This window comes from Spermophilus citellus, assembly GCF_964194105.1.
Source record: "Spermophilus citellus genome assembly, chromosome: 9".
Classification (NCBI taxonomy): domain Eukaryota; kingdom Metazoa; phylum Chordata; class Mammalia; order Rodentia; family Sciuridae; genus Spermophilus; species Spermophilus citellus.
Window position 1 is genome coordinate 84,706,215 of NC_138191.1, and position 20,421 is coordinate 84,726,635.

At 37.6% G+C, this 20,421-nt stretch overlaps 1 protein-coding gene and 1 long non-coding RNA gene across 7 annotated transcripts in view; both read right to left on the bottom strand.

The window, feature by feature from the left end:
• Positions 1–20,421, bottom strand: part of SGIP1 (SH3GL interacting endocytic adaptor 1) — a 204,894-nt gene that overhangs the window by 111,466 nt on the left and 73,007 nt on the right. The gene's annotated exons all lie outside the window — the stretch shown is intronic.
• On the bottom strand, positions 15,537–17,893 carry LOC308656373. The gene is made up of 2 exons (XR_014023711.1): positions 17,704–17,893; positions 15,537–15,720 (listed from the first exon to the last, which is right to left on the bottom strand). It is a non-coding gene; the product is annotated as an uncharacterized lncRNA (long non-coding RNA).

Below are 20,421 nucleotides of genomic sequence, written 5' to 3' on the forward strand. Positions count from 1 at the left end.
GAGCTTCCCATCTCTTGCACGTTGCCAGCAAACATGTGGCCTGTGTTACTTATGTTAGGGAATGTTTTTCAAATATACTAAATGCCAATGTTGATTTGAAAAGTTGGAGGTAGAAAACTCCCTGATGCTTTGGGATTTGTTTGGCACTACCAGGTGGAACAAAGGGAAAAACACTGACAGAATCAGGGATTTGATGACACCTTCTTCCAAAACATGTGAGTCAGCCCAAATCGCTCAGATTATCTGAGTCATTTATTATCTGCCTCTTAGGATACTGCTCAAATATAGTCTCCAAAATGTCTCTGTGCAGTCTAATTTTGCATTGTAATAATCATACCATTTAAGACACTTAGGTCTTTAAAATGTCAGTGTTTATTTTTTTTAAAAAAATCTCCTCCCATATGGAACAATTTTCTATTATTCTTCAAATGATGAGTTTATAGAAAAACTTATTGACATTTAAAACCATCTACCCATAATATTTAGGGATACAGTCTCTCCCCCTTTCATTTAAAACTTTATTGTTAAAACCTTTTACTTCTCTCTCACCTCCAATGGTTGTATTTTCTTATAGGGAAAAATATCATAGTCACATTGTTTTTTCCTACAATTTTCCTTGGATTTCTACTCTCCTAAATGATTTCTCTATGCTTCCAGTTTAGCTTTGTTTCACAATAAATGCTATATTCACAAATCATGACTGGTGATTTTAAGACCACAAAACTAATCTTGTTTTTAGCTTTTGCTTTCAAGTTCTTGATTTCTGGGAGCCCAGTCTTTAAGAGATAACATACCCTATCAAATAGATTAGAAAATACACACAAATTTCAGTAATTATTGTATTAAATTAGCAACAGAATAGGCTATAGTAGTTTTCCAGAGATCCTATCCTGCTTTTGACCACCATATCTGGATAACAAACAATAGGAATTAAAAAACATTATGAGTTATCCATTTTCCAGTAAAAAGCACATTGTATTCGAAGTTAGGAGACATAGAAACCTTTCCCAGCATCATTTCTAATCACACTGCCTCAGTCTGGCTGGGCACAGAATCACGAGCCACTCAAGCAGGAACAAAACTTTATTTTTGAAAATGCCGCCAATACTCCTTACGTGCTGGCAAGCCAAAAAACTGGTCCACCCACGCGGGCGTCTACTGGAACCGGGGCCCGACATCCCCCGGAATTCCCTCCTACTATCCTTCCCCAACCAATGGGAACTCTCCAGGAGTCCTGTAACATGAGTCCCGTAGCAGGCCAAGGTGAACAGCAGGAGTCCAATTTCCATATGAATGTAAATCTTAACATAATCATATCATCTCAATGGCTAGCTGGCGTCACCTTACAACCGAAAGTGCCATGCATCATATTATTTGCTTGTGGCTCCTAGCACACACAGCTTAATATAAACTACATTCTGTTTGTGTTTCAACCTCATGGCCTATATACACCAAATCAGCCAGTAATGAGATAAAAGAATTTGCATACTTTCATAAAATGCCATGTCAATTTGTAAGTATAGTTTCACTGAAAGTCATGTTTCTAATACATAGAATACACTTATACATGGAATATAAGTAGCAATATATCATATATGTGAAATTCCAGAAAAAATGCAAATCAAATTGTTTAATAAGAAAAAGCATTGATTAAATTATCCCCCAGGAAAGTGGAAAGATTTGAGAAGTCTGAAGTATGGAAAAGTATGAAGAAAACCAAAAGATTACAGCAAATGAAGTTATAAAGTATACGTTGTTCTTATTATAACCGTTTTTTTCAGAAAATTTTAGAAGAAGCAATCACACTGTTAAAAGTGAATGGAGAAGGATGACTATGTCTTTTGAGAGTTTATAAGAAAAAATATTCAAAGAAACTTTTCAAAAAGGAGAAATGATATTTAAGGATACTCTAAAAATGACAAGTTTCAGACACTCTGATAATCTGATAAGCTTAAAAAACACTTTATCCAGTGATTCCCACTTTTGATTCCATAACTACATGAAGAATATTAATTTCTGCAGTTGAATTGTTCCTAGCATAGATTTTGGTCACCTATTCTTTACTGAGAATGGGAGGGTAAAAATTAAGTGTTTTTGAAAAATGAAAGGACTTTTCCCTGCCAATATCAAAACAAAGATCCAAAGCGAGAGAATTCTGTTGCACTGATAATGAAGGGCTAGCATGGTTCTGGCTGAGTCTTAAACAGGAGATAACTGAGGGGGTGGCATCCTGTAAGCATAAGGTGAGGACCAGCCACATAGAAGATGCCTAGAAGTGTAGGTGAGGATCCCACCAAGAAGCCCCTCTTCCTCTCTGTGTCCTGGACTCCTTCCTTTCCATTGTTAGCTGGTAAGATGACATGGAGGAGAGGTCACATGTGGAATGGTTATCTCCCTAACATCTTGGCAGCAATTAGTTTATCACAGAGCCATTTTAAACAGACTGGGCTAGGAAGAGATGAAAGGAAGAGTTAAGGAGAAAGCCTGGTTCTAACACTGGGGGTGGGTGGAGGGAGGTAGGTGGTGACTGGTGCTGGCTGTGTCTTTGATTGTTGGGGGGCAGCCTTTTGAAGACGCTGTTTCTGCCTGTTCTGCTTCCTCATTTCACAGCCTGGCTTACACATTGCTTTGTCTAATTGCTGATGTTAAACACCCATGTAAACTACCTTTAAGATCCTTAAGAAAGCACCACTTTGGGAGAATCACATTTCTGGATCACTTCTCCTCCTGCTTCCCACTCCTCCCCACACTGTGCTTCTGAGCCGAGCTGGACAAGGCAAGGACTAGGAACAAAGCCAGCTCCTCAGTGACCTAGAGCTCTGGAGGAAGAGGAGCAGCTTTGGGAAGAGGCGGTAACGTTGGAGTTTAGGGTCAGTTCAGAGACACAGTTAATAGGAAATCTAATGCATCTCATGCATGTCTCCCCATGTAATACTCCCCCAAAACAGAAGTAGGAAGACAGCGGAGAAGGATGAAAAATGTATGGCTGTCTTTGGCATTCAAAGATCTGGGTTCAAATCCGAATTTGACTACGTGAGGACTCTCATTTGCAGCAACAGAGAATCTAAGTACTGTGCTACTTTATAAACACAATCCATCTCCTTGCTGGACATGAGATTTGGAGAGGCAGTGTCAGTTTGTCTCTCTGTAATCACTTGAAGTGAGGGGAAGGCAGCTCCTATTTATGGAGTACTCTGTGTCAGCCACTATGCCAAGCACTGGGCATAGATAGGCTAATTCTTCCAACAACCCCAGAAGGTAACTGACTCCCTATTTAGGGATTATGAAACAGACTCAAAGTGAGTGTGTTCTTCTTCTGAAATCATTAAAGAAACATAAGAGACCAAGATTTTGAGACAAAGTCTGTTTGCTTCCCAAGTCAACCAACTTCTCGCAGAGTGATCCTGATGACTATTGCAGCACCCAGAGCTGTGCCCAGTTCAACAGGCACATCACCCAATTCTTGCTTGTTTAACTATTTTATTTTAAAAAGTCAGTCAGTACAATTGTTAAAAAAAATGAGTTGTCCTGATTTTTGCAATCTGCATTCCATTGAGATTCAGTTTTTTTTGGCATCCATTTTTGTATTTTGGAAGTGTGAGGGAAGGAGAAGGAGCCTCAAACTGCACAGGATGGACCTGTCTGAATGCATGGGCATTAGGCCTGCAAGCAGAGGCTCAGGGGGAGGGGCATACTGTGACCTCATTACATTTTTAGGTGGAGAATGTGCACAATGGTACATTGAAAAACTGAGTTCAGCCCAAAACACATCATAAAAATGAATAGGGACAATTTATTGAGTATTTATATTTCAGGAAATTTGCCAGAAACTTCCTTATCTTGGCCTAACACAATGCTATAAGGTGGGACCTATTATCATATAGATTGTATAGCATGGGGCATGAGAAATAGCTGGCGCCAGGTCACACAGGCAGTAACTGGCAGACAATATTCCGAAACCCGTCTGACTCCGGAGTCCAGATTCCTCATGCCTTTAGAGTATCTTATTATCACAATTCATTTTGCCTTCTTATTAAAAACAACCCCTTCCCATGTGATTTTTTTTTAATGAAAAGTGTGTTTTTTTTTTTTTTTTTTGTCAAATTAGGTTGCACATTTATTAAACACAAGAACTGTACTTTGCATGTTCAAACCTCTGTATGCTTCCTGGTGAACATAAGGTAAACTAATAAATGTTTTCTAAAATAGATTATTTCTATAATAAATGTAAGTTTTCAACTTGAGTCTTCATCCACTTAGAGGGTTACTTAAAGGTGAATCACATGTAATGGAATTACTTATTTTCTGCATAAATTCAGGCCAAACATTTAGTCTTAGTAATGAAAAACAGGCAAATTTAATTGCCCTGGGCATAATGCCGCATATTGACAGCAACTCCAGACTGGCAAGGTCTATTCATTATGATGGTCACCGTATTTCTGTCAGGAAGGATTAAGGTTCTTTGCATATCAGTGTTTCCTCTAAGTTTTAAATATAGTTACTGTAATCCAATTCATAAGACGTTCTTATAGAAAGACCTAAGGCCAGTTAGATGGAGGCCAGACCCTTCCATGACATTTTATGATACTTATAACTTCAAGTGCCTCTTCTACTGCTGAAGACATGGGATGCTTAATAAAAGCAAGTGCTAGGAAACATGCTTAGTGTCTCTCAGTACCCAGGTCATGGCAGTCACTCAATGTTTATTGTCTATGCTACATATTTATAATTTTAACCAAAACAAATTGTTCAAAGTTGGTGGTATGTGCTCTTTGGTTTGAATGCTTTACCTTGATGTTTAGGTGACTCAAAGGAAATCCGGATGATCTTTGTGCTTAGGAAGCACAAACCTGTTTACAAGACAGCACCCAGTCTCTCTGAGCTGAGTATTTTTGGGGAAATTTTTATTTTTTTTCTCCAAATATTTTTATGGTGCATTATAGTTGTACATAATACTGGTATTTGTTGTTACATATTCACATATGCATACAATGTAACAATTAATTTGGCCAATATCCCTCCCCAACACTTCCAGTTGGGGAAATTGTAATGGCATCTCTAATATCAATGAATCATAAATGAGTCAGATATGGATGACACCTTGAGGTTCAAATTCAATCTATGAAAATTCATATGAGACATCAGAGATTTCTAAAAGGCAATTGAAAACCCCAATGGACTAAATATGCATTTTTTCATAAAGAAATGTTTGACCTTGGTTTGATAGGGAAGAAAATATTCGAGAAGATACCATGGAATATATTTGATACAAAAGGATTTGATGTTTGCTATGCCAATATCAATGTAATGATGGAACTGAGTGAAATCACTAAGAATTTTAAGCAGGTAAACAATTTCTACTAAGCTATATATACACTACTAAGATCCAGGGTAAACATACTCAGCTGTAAGGAAAGTGTGAGCTTTGAGCTTCGAGATGTGGGTTCCACTCTCGTCTGTATTACCTCCAGGAGCAAAGCAAGCTACTTAACCTCCCAACTTCAGTTTCCTCATTTACTAATCAAAAAAGTTCATATAAGTTTTAAATGAATATTAAGAGCCTTGCATAACACCTGCAATACATAGGGTATCACTTCATGAAGATTTCTCTTGCGTTTCTTGAAGTGTTTATAGTTACAAAACAAGGAGAAATCAACTATTTTAACTGATTAAGAGAAACCAAATGTCTGATTTCAACACATAGAGCTTCTATAGGTCTATTCCTTTGGAAATAAAAACACATCAAAATGTAAAGATAATTCAGTTTTCAAAATCTCAAGCTTTTCTTGGCTACCACAGTCATAACAAAACAAAACAAAAACAAAACAAAACTTAGCTTCAAGAAATGTAATTAACATTTATCATAAAAGATAAGTGGGAAATCGTATTCCACTATATATAATGTATCAAAGTGCATTCCACTGTCATGTATAACTAATTAAAACAAAATTTAAAAAAAAGATAAGTGGGGATTCAAAGACTCACAGCAAGCAACATAACTTTCTAGAGCTGCAGGAAAAAAAAAGAAGCATTGGTGATCTTCTCTCTGTGTGAATCTGTCACAAACTAATGGATCAGGTGATCCTCCCAGGAGGTCTGAAGGCAAGCCAGATCTCCTTCTTCTTGAGCTAGAGGTTCAGTATAAAGAATTTGGAATTTCCTGCTTCTGGCCTAGTAGGGAGACATAGACTCTCCTTTAAGAATAACTCTTTAGATAGTTAATACGACCTGTTCCATTAGAACCTTGAGCTGTCAAATGGTCTCCCTCTTCTCTTTATCTCCTTTGTTCTCCTTGTTCACTGCTTCTCTGTCTCTGTCCATCTCCCCAGCCTGACACTGACATGTAGACAGCACTGAATTAAAGGTCTGCTCTGATAGGCTCTGTTTTTCAGGTAGGAACGGAAGAATTCAATTGAGTTGTAATTCATCACACCTCATTTAGGAAAAAAAAAAAAAAACAACCCTCCATTTTCAACAGGAAAATAAATTCAGAAGAAAACCAACTGGGCAATAACAGAAGTGTTTTTCATATGCCCTGGCCTTTTTATCTTTTATCAAGGAAGGAGCAAGTTCTTTGTTAAAAATGTACAAACCATTACTACACATGCTATGTGATGCTTTGCACTGTACTTTTCAGAGGTCAATTAAATGAGAAACTTGGAATATAACCTTTATATATTCCTTTGATTTATTCTAACCTACTACATAGTAGAGGCAAGAGACATGCAAAGGGAAAGAAGATTTACAAGGCTTGCCTCATTCAACCTACCACCGGCTTTCAGCCAAGTTTATTTAGGATCTGTGAAGCCTACTTCCAGAAAGGAATGAGAATGGTTTAGAAAGTTAAAAACACATTAGCATGGAATTATTAATACTTTTAAAAAGATCAGCTATCAGATAAATGCACACAGAAATAAAAGGTTTAAAAGGAACTAAATATACCATTGAGCCCTAAATTCTTTTGAGAGGACTTAAGGCCTCTGGGATACATGTGGATTGATTCTGTTTGCAAGATTTATAATAATAATCATCCATTGTCCTCCATTCACCCACCCTTTCTCTATAAATCCCAATAGGTAACAAAGTCTACTGTCATGAATTTTACGCAGTTGAGTAACACATAAATCCATCCAGTTGCATTCAAAACCTGCTCTTCCTTAGTCTTTTATCAAGTTAATTCTCCTGGAAAATAAACCTTTGTAGCCATGAAGATTTATTAAGCCAGTCCCTCAGCATCTTCTTGGGCTGAATGGTCATATTATTATTCTCTTTCTTTGCTTACATTTTTAACATTTAAATTCATGTGCTGTTCTACACTGATCCTCTGATTCTAGGTTTATATATTTACTTGGCAAGCTCAGAATGGGAACTTTTCCCATCACAGGTCAGTGTTCTCTTCACCAATATCCCAGGTGGGGTGCGGATACAAAGCCAGCATTTCACTCAGTGTTGAGAGTCCTGAAAATTCTGGAGTATTGTGGATCACTATCAGAAGATTTCTTCATCTTGTCATTCAGCAATTGATAAATATTGAACATCTATCATGTACCAGAGACTCTTCTAGGCTGGAGATACAGCACCTACTGTCACCCTTGACTTGTGTGAGAGAGTTCAGTTCCTGATACCTGCGAACACTCCTTCCTTTAGATAGCTGTCACCGACTTTTTGTTTTTCCTTATCTACTCATCAAGGGACATATACATAGATTGTGTGGTGTTTGAGGTGAAGAGTGACATGAGATGAGATTGTCAAGACCCAGCAATGCAAGTCTTAATTGTCAAGTTAAGGACTTAGATTTTATATGAAGTAGCAGTCTTAGGAAGCCCTGGAGTGGGAGAAGTGACACCTTTTTCCCCCTGCCATTGATGTCTATTACCAAGTACTAAGTACCAAAAAACTCCAAGGCAATTGCAATAGCAATTAATTACATAATTGGGACTATGATAAGCTACATAAAGAACTAGCATGTTTTCTAGATCACCCAAAGATAAAATGACATCAAATATAGTTTTAGTGCTAAAGGTACTGTTATGTAATTGTTTGAAAACTAGCGTTTGAGTTATTATCTATAGTTGAGTATGAAACACAAACTTTCTCTAATTAAAATACTTAATTTACCTGAGCAACTGAATACTGTAGCACTTCTCAGCTCTTAAGTTTTCCAGTTGTGGTAGTAGGTAAATATGCCTATTTTGACAATCTTAATTAAGATTTAGATTAATTTTGATCCTTTTGTTTAATCCCCCATAACTCCAGAAATCAAACCTCTCAGAATTATTATATTTGCATTCAGACCTGAAAATAGGTTCTAGCTTTAATGCTAATTAATTGTGTAACATTGAAAAAAATCACTTAATATTTCAAGGACTCAGCTTATATAACTGTAAAATATCTGCCTTCAGGTGATTGTGGTATTAAATGAGAAAAAAATTATTCATATATATAAAGTGCTACATGAGTAAAAATCAATACCATCATTTATCTGTATAATTAATTACCATTTTAATTAAGGGTTATAAATGGTAAAATATATAAAAGTAAAGTATCCTATCTAGTTCCAATAATAAGGTCTCCCTCTTTCCCTATTATTATGAAAAGGGGAAGAAATTCCATTTCCCCATTAGGCAATGTTAAGATTCTGTACAGTCTTGATTAATTTTCAACAATCTATCAAAATGATCCTACACAGTGTTTACCTGGGACAGCATGATCTAGAGCTGTATTCATCACCTGACCCCAAAGCAAGTCCTCTGCCAGGTTCTCTCTCCAAGTAAAATCCATAAAATGGATCTTATCTCATAGGGTGGCAATGAAGACCACATTTGCCTTGCATGCAACAAGCTTAGCAACATAAATGGCTCATCGCAATCCATATTTTCTAGAAATGGAGTCTGGGCCTAAGATAAGTTGTTAAAATTTTCAAAATTAACATACACACCTCTATACTATGATTTACTGAATTAACTTTCCCCCTTAAAAGTGATAGTTGAAGTTGTTCAACAAATATATGAAAAAATGTTCAACATCTTTAGAAATTAGAGAAACACAAATCAAAACTACTTGGAGATGTCATCTCACCCCAGTCAGAATGGCAATTATCAAAAGAATACAAACAACAATAAATGTTGGGCGATGATGTGTGGGGAAAAGATACACTCTTACATTGCTAGAGGGAATGCAAGCTGGTGCATTCCCAGTGCACCATTATGGAAAGCAGTGTGGAGATTCCTCAGAAAACCTGGAATGGAACCACCATTTGACTTAGCTATCCCACTTCTTGGTTTATATCCAAAGCACTTAAAATCAGCATATTACCATGGATGCAGCCACATCAATGTTTATAGCAATTCAACTCACAATAGCTAAGTTATGGAACCAATCTAGGTTCCCTTCAACAGATGAACAGATTTAAAAAAAATATGTGCATGCACACATACACAATGGAATTTTACTCAGCCTTAAAGAAGAATGAAATTATGGCATTTGCCAGTAAATGAATGGAGTTGGAGAATATCATGCTAAGCAAAATAAGCCAATCCCAAAGAAACACAGTCTGAATGTTTTCTCTGATATGTGGATGCTAATTCATAATGAGGGTGGGGAGCTAGGGAAGAACAGTTACTTTAGATAAGATGGAGAGGAGTGAAGGAAGAGGAGGGGGTATGGTGGTAAGAAGGATAGTAGATTGAAACAAGCATCATTATTAATATATATATATATATATATATATATATATATATATATATATATCTGCATGACCAATGTGATTCTACAACATGTACAATCAGAAAAATGAGAAATTATACTCCATTTATGTATGATATATCAAAGTGCATAAATTTGTTCATCTGTCATGTATAACTAATAAGATCAAAAAATTTTTTTTAAAGTGATGATTACAGAAATCTTTAGAAGTTTTGAGTCTGAATTTAAACATCCACCCCCTTCCATCAGTTCAGTACACATTACCACATGTGACTATAAGCGTGAGTGGGCATGTGTGTGTGATGTGTCTGAATATGAAAAATACAACTACATTGAGAAAGAGAAGATACAAATGATGTGTCTGTGTTCTGTAGTACTCTAGCATACTGAGTAGCTTTGGTTTTTTTGAATATAGTTTCCCTTTCTATTCTATGCTCAATATCTCATTACTTTCTAAATGTCTGGAACTGTGTGGCAAACCTTTATTTGTCTGAATGGCATTACCCTGACTGTTAGAGTCTGTAAACAAGTCAGGATGGCGCCTGGCATTTTGCCAGGGGGAGTGGTTTGTGAGGTGGTGCCAGTGAGCCATTAAGTGTGGAGATTTCTTATTGGTTGACTGCTGTATCTAGTTTATGTTAATTAAGATAAGCTGTGTGGAATGTATATATACCCCTCCTGTCCTACAATAAACGGCTCCCATTCCTGCTGTATCAATGTACACAAGTTGACACACCCCCTCCTTACTTTGCTGCAGCCGGACTGCGGCACCTGACAATCTGAATCTGAATCACAATTCCACTGACGTTAATACCTTTTTAGTTGAAATTTGGCTCAGCATTTTAATTAAATTTTCTGTTAAGTACTCTAAATAGACTTTTTGACTTATAGTCCCACAGTTTTCAGAAGGAAAGTCAAAGGTGACTTAAATAATGATAAAAAGTACAACAAAACAGAACAAAATGTCATTAGAAATGAGGTCTATAGAGATACCAAGATCCAAATGCTGAACCTGAATTAAGCTAATTACGTGGTCCTTTCAAAAATGTACTTTGAGTCTTCCTGGAACATTCATGTTTACAAGAGAGGCTGTGTGCTTAATATAAAAGTCTGCTAGCATCCCAGTCAGGCTGGCCCAGATATTTCTCCTCTCAAATTACTTAAAAACCCGAGGTAACACTAGATTTTCTCTTTCGTTCTCTGTCTCTATGCTTTTGTTTGTTTGTGGGGCTGGTGACGAATCCAACCCTCATCTGTGCCAGGCAAGGACTCTCATCCCCAGTCCTCTAGTCTTCTCTTTTTCCTGAACTGATAACCATCTAAATACAGTCACTTGTCTCATAGAGATGTTTTGGTCAATGATGGACCACATGCACCACAGTGATCTCATAAGGTTCTAGAGGATCTGAAAAATTTCTACCACTTAGTGATGTCGTAGCTGTCATCATGTCCTAGAACAACACGTTACTCGTGTGAGTAACGTGCTGTTCTAGGACATGATGACACTGTGGTGATACTGCTGTATCTAAACCCACCATGATAACAGTTGTACAAAAGTAGAGCACATGCAATTTTATGTAGTATGTCACACTGAAGATGATAGTAAACAACTGTTACTGGTTTATGTATTGACTAGTCTGTACTTTTGTCATTATTTTAGAGAGCACTCTTTCCACTCATAAAGAAGTTTGCTGTAAAACAGTGTGTTGTGTTATGCCAGCAGCAGCCTCATATACACCAAGTTTGCCACGTTTCTTGATGGCATCAGGAGGTGTGTTGCTTAACCAGCAAACACCATGTAGGTTGTATGAGTGCGCTTTAAGATGATCACCAACAATGAAATCACCCAATGAAGTACTTCCCAGAGCATCTTCTCTATCATGAAGCAAGATGTGACTGCACATTCACATGTCTTGTTGTCCTCTGCCATTTGGTTTACATGGAGCCACCTGAGTGATTTCAGCAGAATTTAATCTGGTCTAAAGTCTCCAGGACACAGAATTCCTTACTCAGGGTGGCCTTTAAGGATATGATCTACTATATTTCTCCAGATTTATCTGCTACTCTAACTCTTTAAATACTTTACTCTGCAATCAAATGAAAATTATCTCTAAGTGTGTCTATACCTTTGTGCTCTATTTGCTTGTATTTGGATGACCTTCTTTTCAGTCAAGATGGTAGAAACCTGCCTATTGCCAAGTTGACCAGAAATGTCCTGCCATACCTGTAGGAAGTTGGTCTTCAGAAACTATTCTTTACCCTTGGATTTTTCCAAATGTCACTTAAGACTTCATCATAGAATGTAACTGATTTTGCCTCAGAGTACGGTTTACATGTCTTAGACTTGCTTCAAGACAGGATCCAGTTCTCATTCATCTTGTACCCCATTGGTGAACCTAGTTCAGTGACCTTCACATGACAGATTTAACATTCACTGAACTGAGAGGAGAGTTCCAAGCTTCCAAGTTAAGACTTCTATTACTGGGGAAATAAGCTCTGTTAAATACCAGCTAATCTTCACTTACAAAAGAACATGTACTCTAAATATGGTGACACCCTACCCATGCAGCAAACAAAATGAAATAGTAGGAAAGAAAGGAGAAATAAGGTCTGAGTCCATGTACTAACACTTGTAAAGAAAAAAACCTTCAGATTAATCAGGGCCCTGTCCCTCTTGTTTTAAGGACAGAGATAATTTGCTCTTGTTACCCTTACTAAGAGCCTTTTCCAGACTAGAAGAACCCTCCTAAATTAGAATGGGTCAATAGAAAAAGTTAAATAGCAGTAGGAATGGTGACTGCCAGAGAGGAAATAACACTACACACCTCAGCAAACCAGAGAGCTTTCTTCTCCAGGCTACCAGCCCAAGGGTAACAACAATGTCCAATAGCTCTGTGAATTACAGCATAGGGTATCCATTGATATGCTGAACAATGACTGACATAAAAAGTATTTTTAAAATTGCTTTAAATAGTCATAAAAATGTTCCTTTTCACCATCAAAAAAACAGGCTAAATTATGTTTGATGACATTTGCTTAAGAAATACAAGAATAAACAAATGGTGCTGGGAAAACTGGAAATCCATTTGCATCAAAATGAAACTGAATCCCTTTCTCTCGCCATGCACAAAAGTTAACTCAAAATGGATCAAGGAGCTCGATATTAAATCAGAGACACGGCGTCTGATAGAAGAAAAAGTCGGCTATGATCTACATACTGTGGGGTCAGGCTCCAAATTCCTCAATAGGACACCCTTAGCGCAAGAGTTAACAACCAGAATCAACAAATGGGACTTACTCAAACTAAAAAGTTTTCTCTCAACAAAAGAAACAATAAGAGAGATAAACAGGGAGCCTACATCCTGGGAACAAATCTTTACCCCACACACTTCAGATAGAGCCCTAATATCCAGAGTATACAAAGAACTCAAAAAATTAGATAATAAGATAACAAATAACCCAATCAACAAATGGGCCAAGGACCTGAACAGACACTTCTCAGAGGAGGACATACAATCAATCAACAAGTACATGAAAAAATGCTCAACATCGCTAGCAGTCAGAGAAATGCAAATCAAAACCACCCTAAGATACCATCTCACTCCAGTAAGATTGGCAGCCATTAAGAAGTCCAACAACAAGTGCTGGCGAGGATGCGGGGAAATGGGTACACTTGTTCATTGTTGGTGGGACTGCAAAATGGTGCAGCCAATTTGGAAAGCAGTATGGAGATTTCTTGGAAAGCTGGGAATGGAACCACCATTTGACCCAGCTATTCCCCTTCTCGGTCTATTCCCTAAAGACCTAACAAGAGCATGCTACAGGGACACTGCTATATCGATGTTCATAGCAGCACAATTCACGATAGCAAGATTGTGGAACCAACCTAGAAGCCCTTCAATAGATGAATGGATTAAAAAAATGTGGCATTTATACACAATGGAGTATTACTCTGCAATAAGAAATGACAAAATCATAGAATTTGGAGGGAAATGGATGGCATTAGAGCAGATTATGCTAAGTGAAGCTAGCCAATCCTTAAAAAACAAATGTCAAATGTCTTCTTTGATATAAGGGGAGTAACCAAGGACAGGGTAGAGATGAAGAGCTGGAGAAGAAGATTAACATTAAACAGGGATGATAGGCGGGAGGGAAAGGGAGAGTTAAGGGAAATTGCATGGAATTGGAAGGTGAGCCTCAGGGTTATACACAATTACATATAAGAGGAAAGGAGGAGTAGGAGAAAAATTATATAAGTGGAAGAAACGATTTATAGTAGAGGGGATGGAGAGAGAGAAGGGGAGGGGAGGGGAGGGGGGACAGTGGAGAATGGGATAGACAGCAGAATACATCAGTCACTAGAAAGGCAATTTGTAAATCAATGGAAATGTAACTGATGTGACACAGCAATCTGTATACGGGGTAAAAATGGGAGTTCATAACCCACTTGAATCAATCTGTGAAATACGGTATATTAAGAACTATGTAATGTTTTGAACAACCAACAATAAAATAATTTTAAAAAAAAGAAATACAAGAATATATACTGATGCATATGTATATATGTATATATACGTAAATATATATAATATATAGTTTCCCTTGGTATTCTTGGAGAATTGATTTCAAAATCCATGGATGCTCAAGTCCCTTACATAAAATGGTACAACATTTGTACAGAAATTTCTACATCTTCCTGTGTACTTTAACTCATCTCTCAATTACTTATAATATGTACTGCAAAGTAAAATGTTATGTAAAGAGTTGTTACACTATTTTTTAATTTACATTTTTATTGTTGTATTATTTTTGTGTTATTTTATATTTTTATTGTTGTATTATTTTTTTTCAAAATTTTTCCATTCATGGTTGATTGAATCCATAGATATGGTATCTATGGATATGAAAAGCCAACTGTATATTCACCATATTTTAGAAACATTATTATTTAAAATGAGATTTTATTTTATTTTATTTTATTTATTTATTTAATATTTATTTTTTAGTTTTCGGCAGACACATCTTTGTGGTGCTGAGGATCGAACCCAGGATGCACGCATGCCAGGCGAGCACGCTACCGCTTGAGCTACATCCCCAGCCCTAAAATGAGATTTTAAAGGGTTCAGTTTCTCAGAAAATTTAATCCTGTGAAATAAAAGTATCTAGGCTTAAGCTAGCATTTACTGAATGTCCACCATGTACTTTTCAAGCATTATCACCTTAATACACTATGGCCTACTGGGAGGTGGCTACAATCATCTCCACTTTGCAGTGAGAAAGACCTCTCAGAGAAGTTCCACCATTTGCCAACACAGCATGGATAATGGGGTTTCATTTGGGTTTGTGGAACTCCAAGCCTGTGGTTTGGGCCATTTGCATGCTGCCTGCTGGGTGTTTGAGGAGACAGCATGTGGTGTTCAACTCGCCCCACCCACCACCACCACACACTTGCTAAAAGACTCAGTAGCTTCCTGGCAAGTCCCCTCAACCCCCCTTGCTTCTTGTTCTCTCTCCCAGCACTTCTGGGAGCATCTGCTTTATCTGGTCTGTCTTTTCTGGTCTGCTTCCTTTCCCTGTTAGCAATAGTATAGAGAAGGAAGTTTAAGAAGGAAATGAAAAGCCATAGCAAGAACTGTTGGGGACTGAAATGGTCCAATTGAACGTTCCTTTGTCTACCAACTGCTAACCTTTCAAGTGGGCCTCGCCTCAGGAAATTGAAGAGGTCAGAAAGGCATCTCTGTGACAAGGTGTCCCCTGATTGTGGGGCATCCCTTCAGGCCTTCAGGACTACCCTCGTATAGAATAGAGGGCAAGGGGAAAAGAATGCACTGTTTCTTCCTCTGAATTGTCAGTTTTTATTTTCATGATAGAGGCAGTCACTTTAACTTCTTCTTTTCAAATACTCCCAGCCACCAATTTCCAGCAAAATCCACTTCACCACTGTGATTGCACCATTGTCACTCAGCTAATACTGGGTTGTGGGTGGGCCATGTCCGAAGTAGCTCAGTTTCACATCTGTGGGAGGCTATTCCAATAGTCAGAGGTTTTATTTATAAGTAATGCACACAGGTTACCTGGACAATGTAAGAGGAAACTCCAAGCCATGCTCAAAGAAACTGTCATTTGAGAAAAACAGTTAGAACTTATTTTTGAGGGGGATAGAAGAGGATAGGAAAGGCAGCAGAATACAACAGACACTAGGAAAGGCAGCAGAATACAACAGACACTAGGAAAGGCAGCAAAATACAAAAGACACTAGGAAAGGCAGCAGAATACAACAGACACTAGTATGGCAGTATGTAAAAACATGGATGTGTAACCGATGTGATTCTGCAATCTGTATACAAGGTAAAAATGGGAGTTCATAACCCACTTGAATCAAATGTATGAAATATGATATGTCAAGAGCTTTGTAATGTTTTGAACAACTAACAAAAAAATAAATAAAGAACTTATTTTTGATATTTGAGGGAATACTAGGGAAAGTTAAGGTTAGAAGAGTATCATAAAATTGAGCGTGTTTTATCAACTTTTATGAAAGACATTGGGCAGTCTGTAGGAGTAGCTAAGAAACAAATGTAAAAACAAAAACCAAAAAACTTTGGGGGAGGGGCACCAGGAATTGAACCCAGGGGCACTTCACCACTGAGCCACTTTTTTTTTTTTAAACCCAGTCCTTCTTGCTAAGTTGCTGAGTGTGGCCTTGAACTTGTGATCATCCTGCTTCAGCTTCCAGAGTTGCTGGGATTATAGGTGTGTGCTCCATGCTTGCAAATGTAGTAAAAACTCTATTATCACGTTGTACTGTTCAAAGAAACTGTATGGCTTGAATTCTGTTTTCATCAAGACACATGTTCTGAGATTTCAGGAAAAACACACTGTTGAAAACTGTCTCTTATAGCTGTCACAAATAAGGTCTTTCGCTCTATAGCAGTAGCAGTGATTCTTAAAAACTCTTTTTGGTTACAGACTTCACTGAGAGCCTAATAAAAGCTATGGATCCTCTCCTTATTGAATTCTGGCATGCACATATATCTACCAACCTGTGTGTACTATTCTGGGGAGTTTATATAGGCTACCTGAATGTATTCACAAAGGGCATATTAAATTTCTTATTCTGTAGGAATGCATTGTTTTGCATGAATGTATAACAGCAGCATATAAAAAATTATCTTGGCAAAGACAAACCAGCTATAACAAGCACTATGGTGAGTCTTCATCACTATTAAATGAGTTCTTAACACCTTGGAAGAAATCAGAGCTCAAGTCAGGCTTAGACTACAGTGTTGCTCCCTGGGCCAAAGATGATGGATGCTCTAAATTACAGTCCTTCAGCCAAGCCCTCTGTCATGTCTCCCTCGTGGAGCCGCCCTATTTTTTCTCTGGCTGGTTTAGTCATCCATCTGATTTTATTACAAACAGCCACAATGATTTTGCTGGACCCGCAGCTTTCAAATATGAGTAGAAGGAGGTCGGGGGAGAAAAACCTAGTTATTTTCAAAACAAAGAGATTGGCCATTAGCAATGATGATGAAAGAAAATAAAAAGATACAGTTCCTCCCGAGTGCTAATTATAATGCTAGGCCCTCTCACATACAAGTATCTATCTCACCCTTAAATCAATCCTACTGGATGGGTATTAGCCATCCTCTTTCTACATGTGGGCAGCTAGAATCTTGGAGAGACTGTGTGACTCATGCAAAACCCATGGTTGATAAATGGCACTAAGATTTAATATATTTGCGTGTGACTCCAGGAGTAGTATTTTTTTCTACTCTATAATGCTTTTAAAAGCATTTATTTAAAAAACAAATCTGAAATCTAACTCTTTGCTTCCTGTATCTTGAAATTATGTCTGAGAGAACTTAAGGCATGTCCAGATAAAAAGACTTGCATGGAGAGAGGAAAAATGTGATCTACCCCTTCTAGAGTACTCAGGTAATTCCAATACTGGGGTCACATGGTCTTTGTTGAGCCACGAAACAATTGAAACCTAACCTGTATAATCGGGCTTCCATCCAGGCTCATCAGACTCCTGTTACCTTGTTTCTTCAAGACACAGCTAATTGAACCACAGAGGCAATCATGGTGTCAGGCAGCAAGAATAAAACTTCATGTCCTCTTTCTATTCAGCCCTCAGTCACCAAATTAGCCTTCGCCTGTATTTCCTTCTGGATCAAAAGTCAAAACCTTTCAGAAGTGTGCTGACAAAGAGTGTCAGCTTGTTTCAGGATATAAAGGGGTCATGAGTCACTGTTTGTGTTGGAGACCTTGAGGGTTCTGGGAGACACCAGATACCACAGTGGTTTTCTGACATCTAGACTGATCACCTCCCTGCCACGTCCCTTTAGACAGAGTCTGCTGTAATGACTGCTAGCAGTCTCCTTGAAATCAAGGATCCAGGTTGAAAACAAAGCCTCATTACAATTCTTTATGGAAATGCCTTGGAGGTGTCGCATCTCTTCGACCTTTGGTGATCTCCCATTTATATATTTTTTATTGGGCAAGGGAACTGAAGTGAGGAAAGCAGACAGTCTAGGGGCCTAGTGTTTAGAGAACCTGCCCATGGGGCTCCAACTGGGGAGCTACTGCCATGGAGCATTTGTCTGTCAGATAAGGCAGCTTATTAAGTCAAACCAGATGATATCTTCCAGAGTCTCACACAGAAGAACGAATTGGATTGTGTGCATGGAAAGCTAAAAATAATTTGCTGTTTGCTATAAAAACTAAGTAAGGTGAAAGAGACAGGGGACAAGGCAGGGAAGTTTGATAAAGATCAGGCTGGGGGGTGGACAAATGATGCTATGGTAATGAGCTGGATTTTATTCTGTAGGTTATTAGAAGTCATTTTGTTAGATTTATATGCATCAAGGAAAAAGGTGGAAGAACCAAGACTAGAAGTAAGGAGACCAGTTTTGAGATTATTGTAACCATCTAGTCAAGAGATATTATGGAGGTCTTAAAACAGGGCACTGCTATAAAAATAGAAAAAGTGGATTAAATAATCATTTAGGATATAAAGTGAGAAATATTTAGTGGATAATTAGATACTGGATTGAGGGAGTGAGAACTAAAATGATTCAGAGTCAGAAGTAAGGGGCCACATGTTCACTAGGGGGAGCTATTTCTGATTGAGCAAAACACCAGCTCATTCCAAAGCTGATCCAGTGTAAAAGCACACGTTTTTATATAGTGGAAATAGTTCATGAGTTGGATATTCAACACATCATGTATTTCATCCTCTCAACTGTCCCGTGAGATAAACACTATTTTGCGCATTTCATGGATGAGGACGCAAGTTCAGGGAAAGTTACCTGGTCTTGGTCAACAGTGTCAGGGTGGGGGCTCAGACTCCAGTTTTCACAGCTGAATCTAGAAAATGACTTTCTCTCTAAGATAAACCACATAAAGCAGTCTGTTCTGACTATTTCATAATTGCATATGTTTTGACCTAACATTATGCCGTGTTGTTCCTCACTGGAAGAATCTCGTCTGGAATGTCCAGAATGGAAATGTAAGCTGCTTCTTCATTCATCATTTGAGTCTTTCTGCTTCTATATTTTGGTGATTACATGCATAGCATATTCTGCTGCATTGTAAGATCAAACTCAGAGCTCTGGGAATAAATCCAAAGACTGAGCTTTATGGTCTCAGTAACTGATCAGTAGACAGTGTCCTCCTTTCCCCAGATACCTCATCTTATTTAGTTTACCTTAGACTATGTTTCCAGAGACAGATCCTGCCTACCTCACCAAATACCCTGAAGGTCAAATAAGATAACACAGATGAAGGGAATTCATAAACTACAAAGTGTTTCCCAGCACATGTTGCTGTGTTGTTATCCTCTGGTCAGTAATGGAATAAAAGGGAGGAGGACCAAAAAATTTGAGTCAATATCCTTCATACTCCTTTCTGATTGTCTATTCCCCATATCAGCACATTCCAAAGTTCCTTTGAGGTTGACAAAGTAGCTAGGAGTTGATTACATCTAGCTGTGAAAGATGAAAAAAAATACTCTCTAGCAGCTTGTCTTATTCAACTATTGGGGGAAACTGGAAAACAATTGTTCAGACATGTATCAAATATGATAATTTTAAGCATCTTTAGTATTGATCTATTTTTCTATTTATTTATTTTTCTTATATTCTAGACCTTCCTTTAAATAGCATGCCTCAAAAGATTGGGTTTTCCTACCCTGAAATTTTATATCATGTTTTAAAGAAGGGTCTTTCAATGATAGGTCCAGCATAACATGATCTGAGTGACTAGTCCTTATTCTATTTTATACAGGGATTTATACTTTAGGTGCCCTAGTAGAAACCATGCAAGTGACTATTCCAAGTCCAGACCTTTAGTTTTAGTTTTTAAAATATCTTCAGTTTTTATAATATCTTGCAACATTGGGAAATAATTACTTGCTTATTTTTAACATGGAAACATAACTTTTATTCACCAGTAGCTATAGACAGAATCCAAATCACTCAAACAGAAAGTGTGGAATTTGATATACAAATATTATATAGAATGTGACTTTATATATAAATTGTACTATATGTTATATTATTAAATATAAATCTTTACTACATGATCACCATGAGAGAACTGAAGTAAAATATCTTCATACAGGACCTGCAAAGCCTTTGATATCTTCTCCTCACACTGAATATTCTATGTACCTCTCTTTTTCCAGTACAAACTCTTGTCAAAGTACATTAA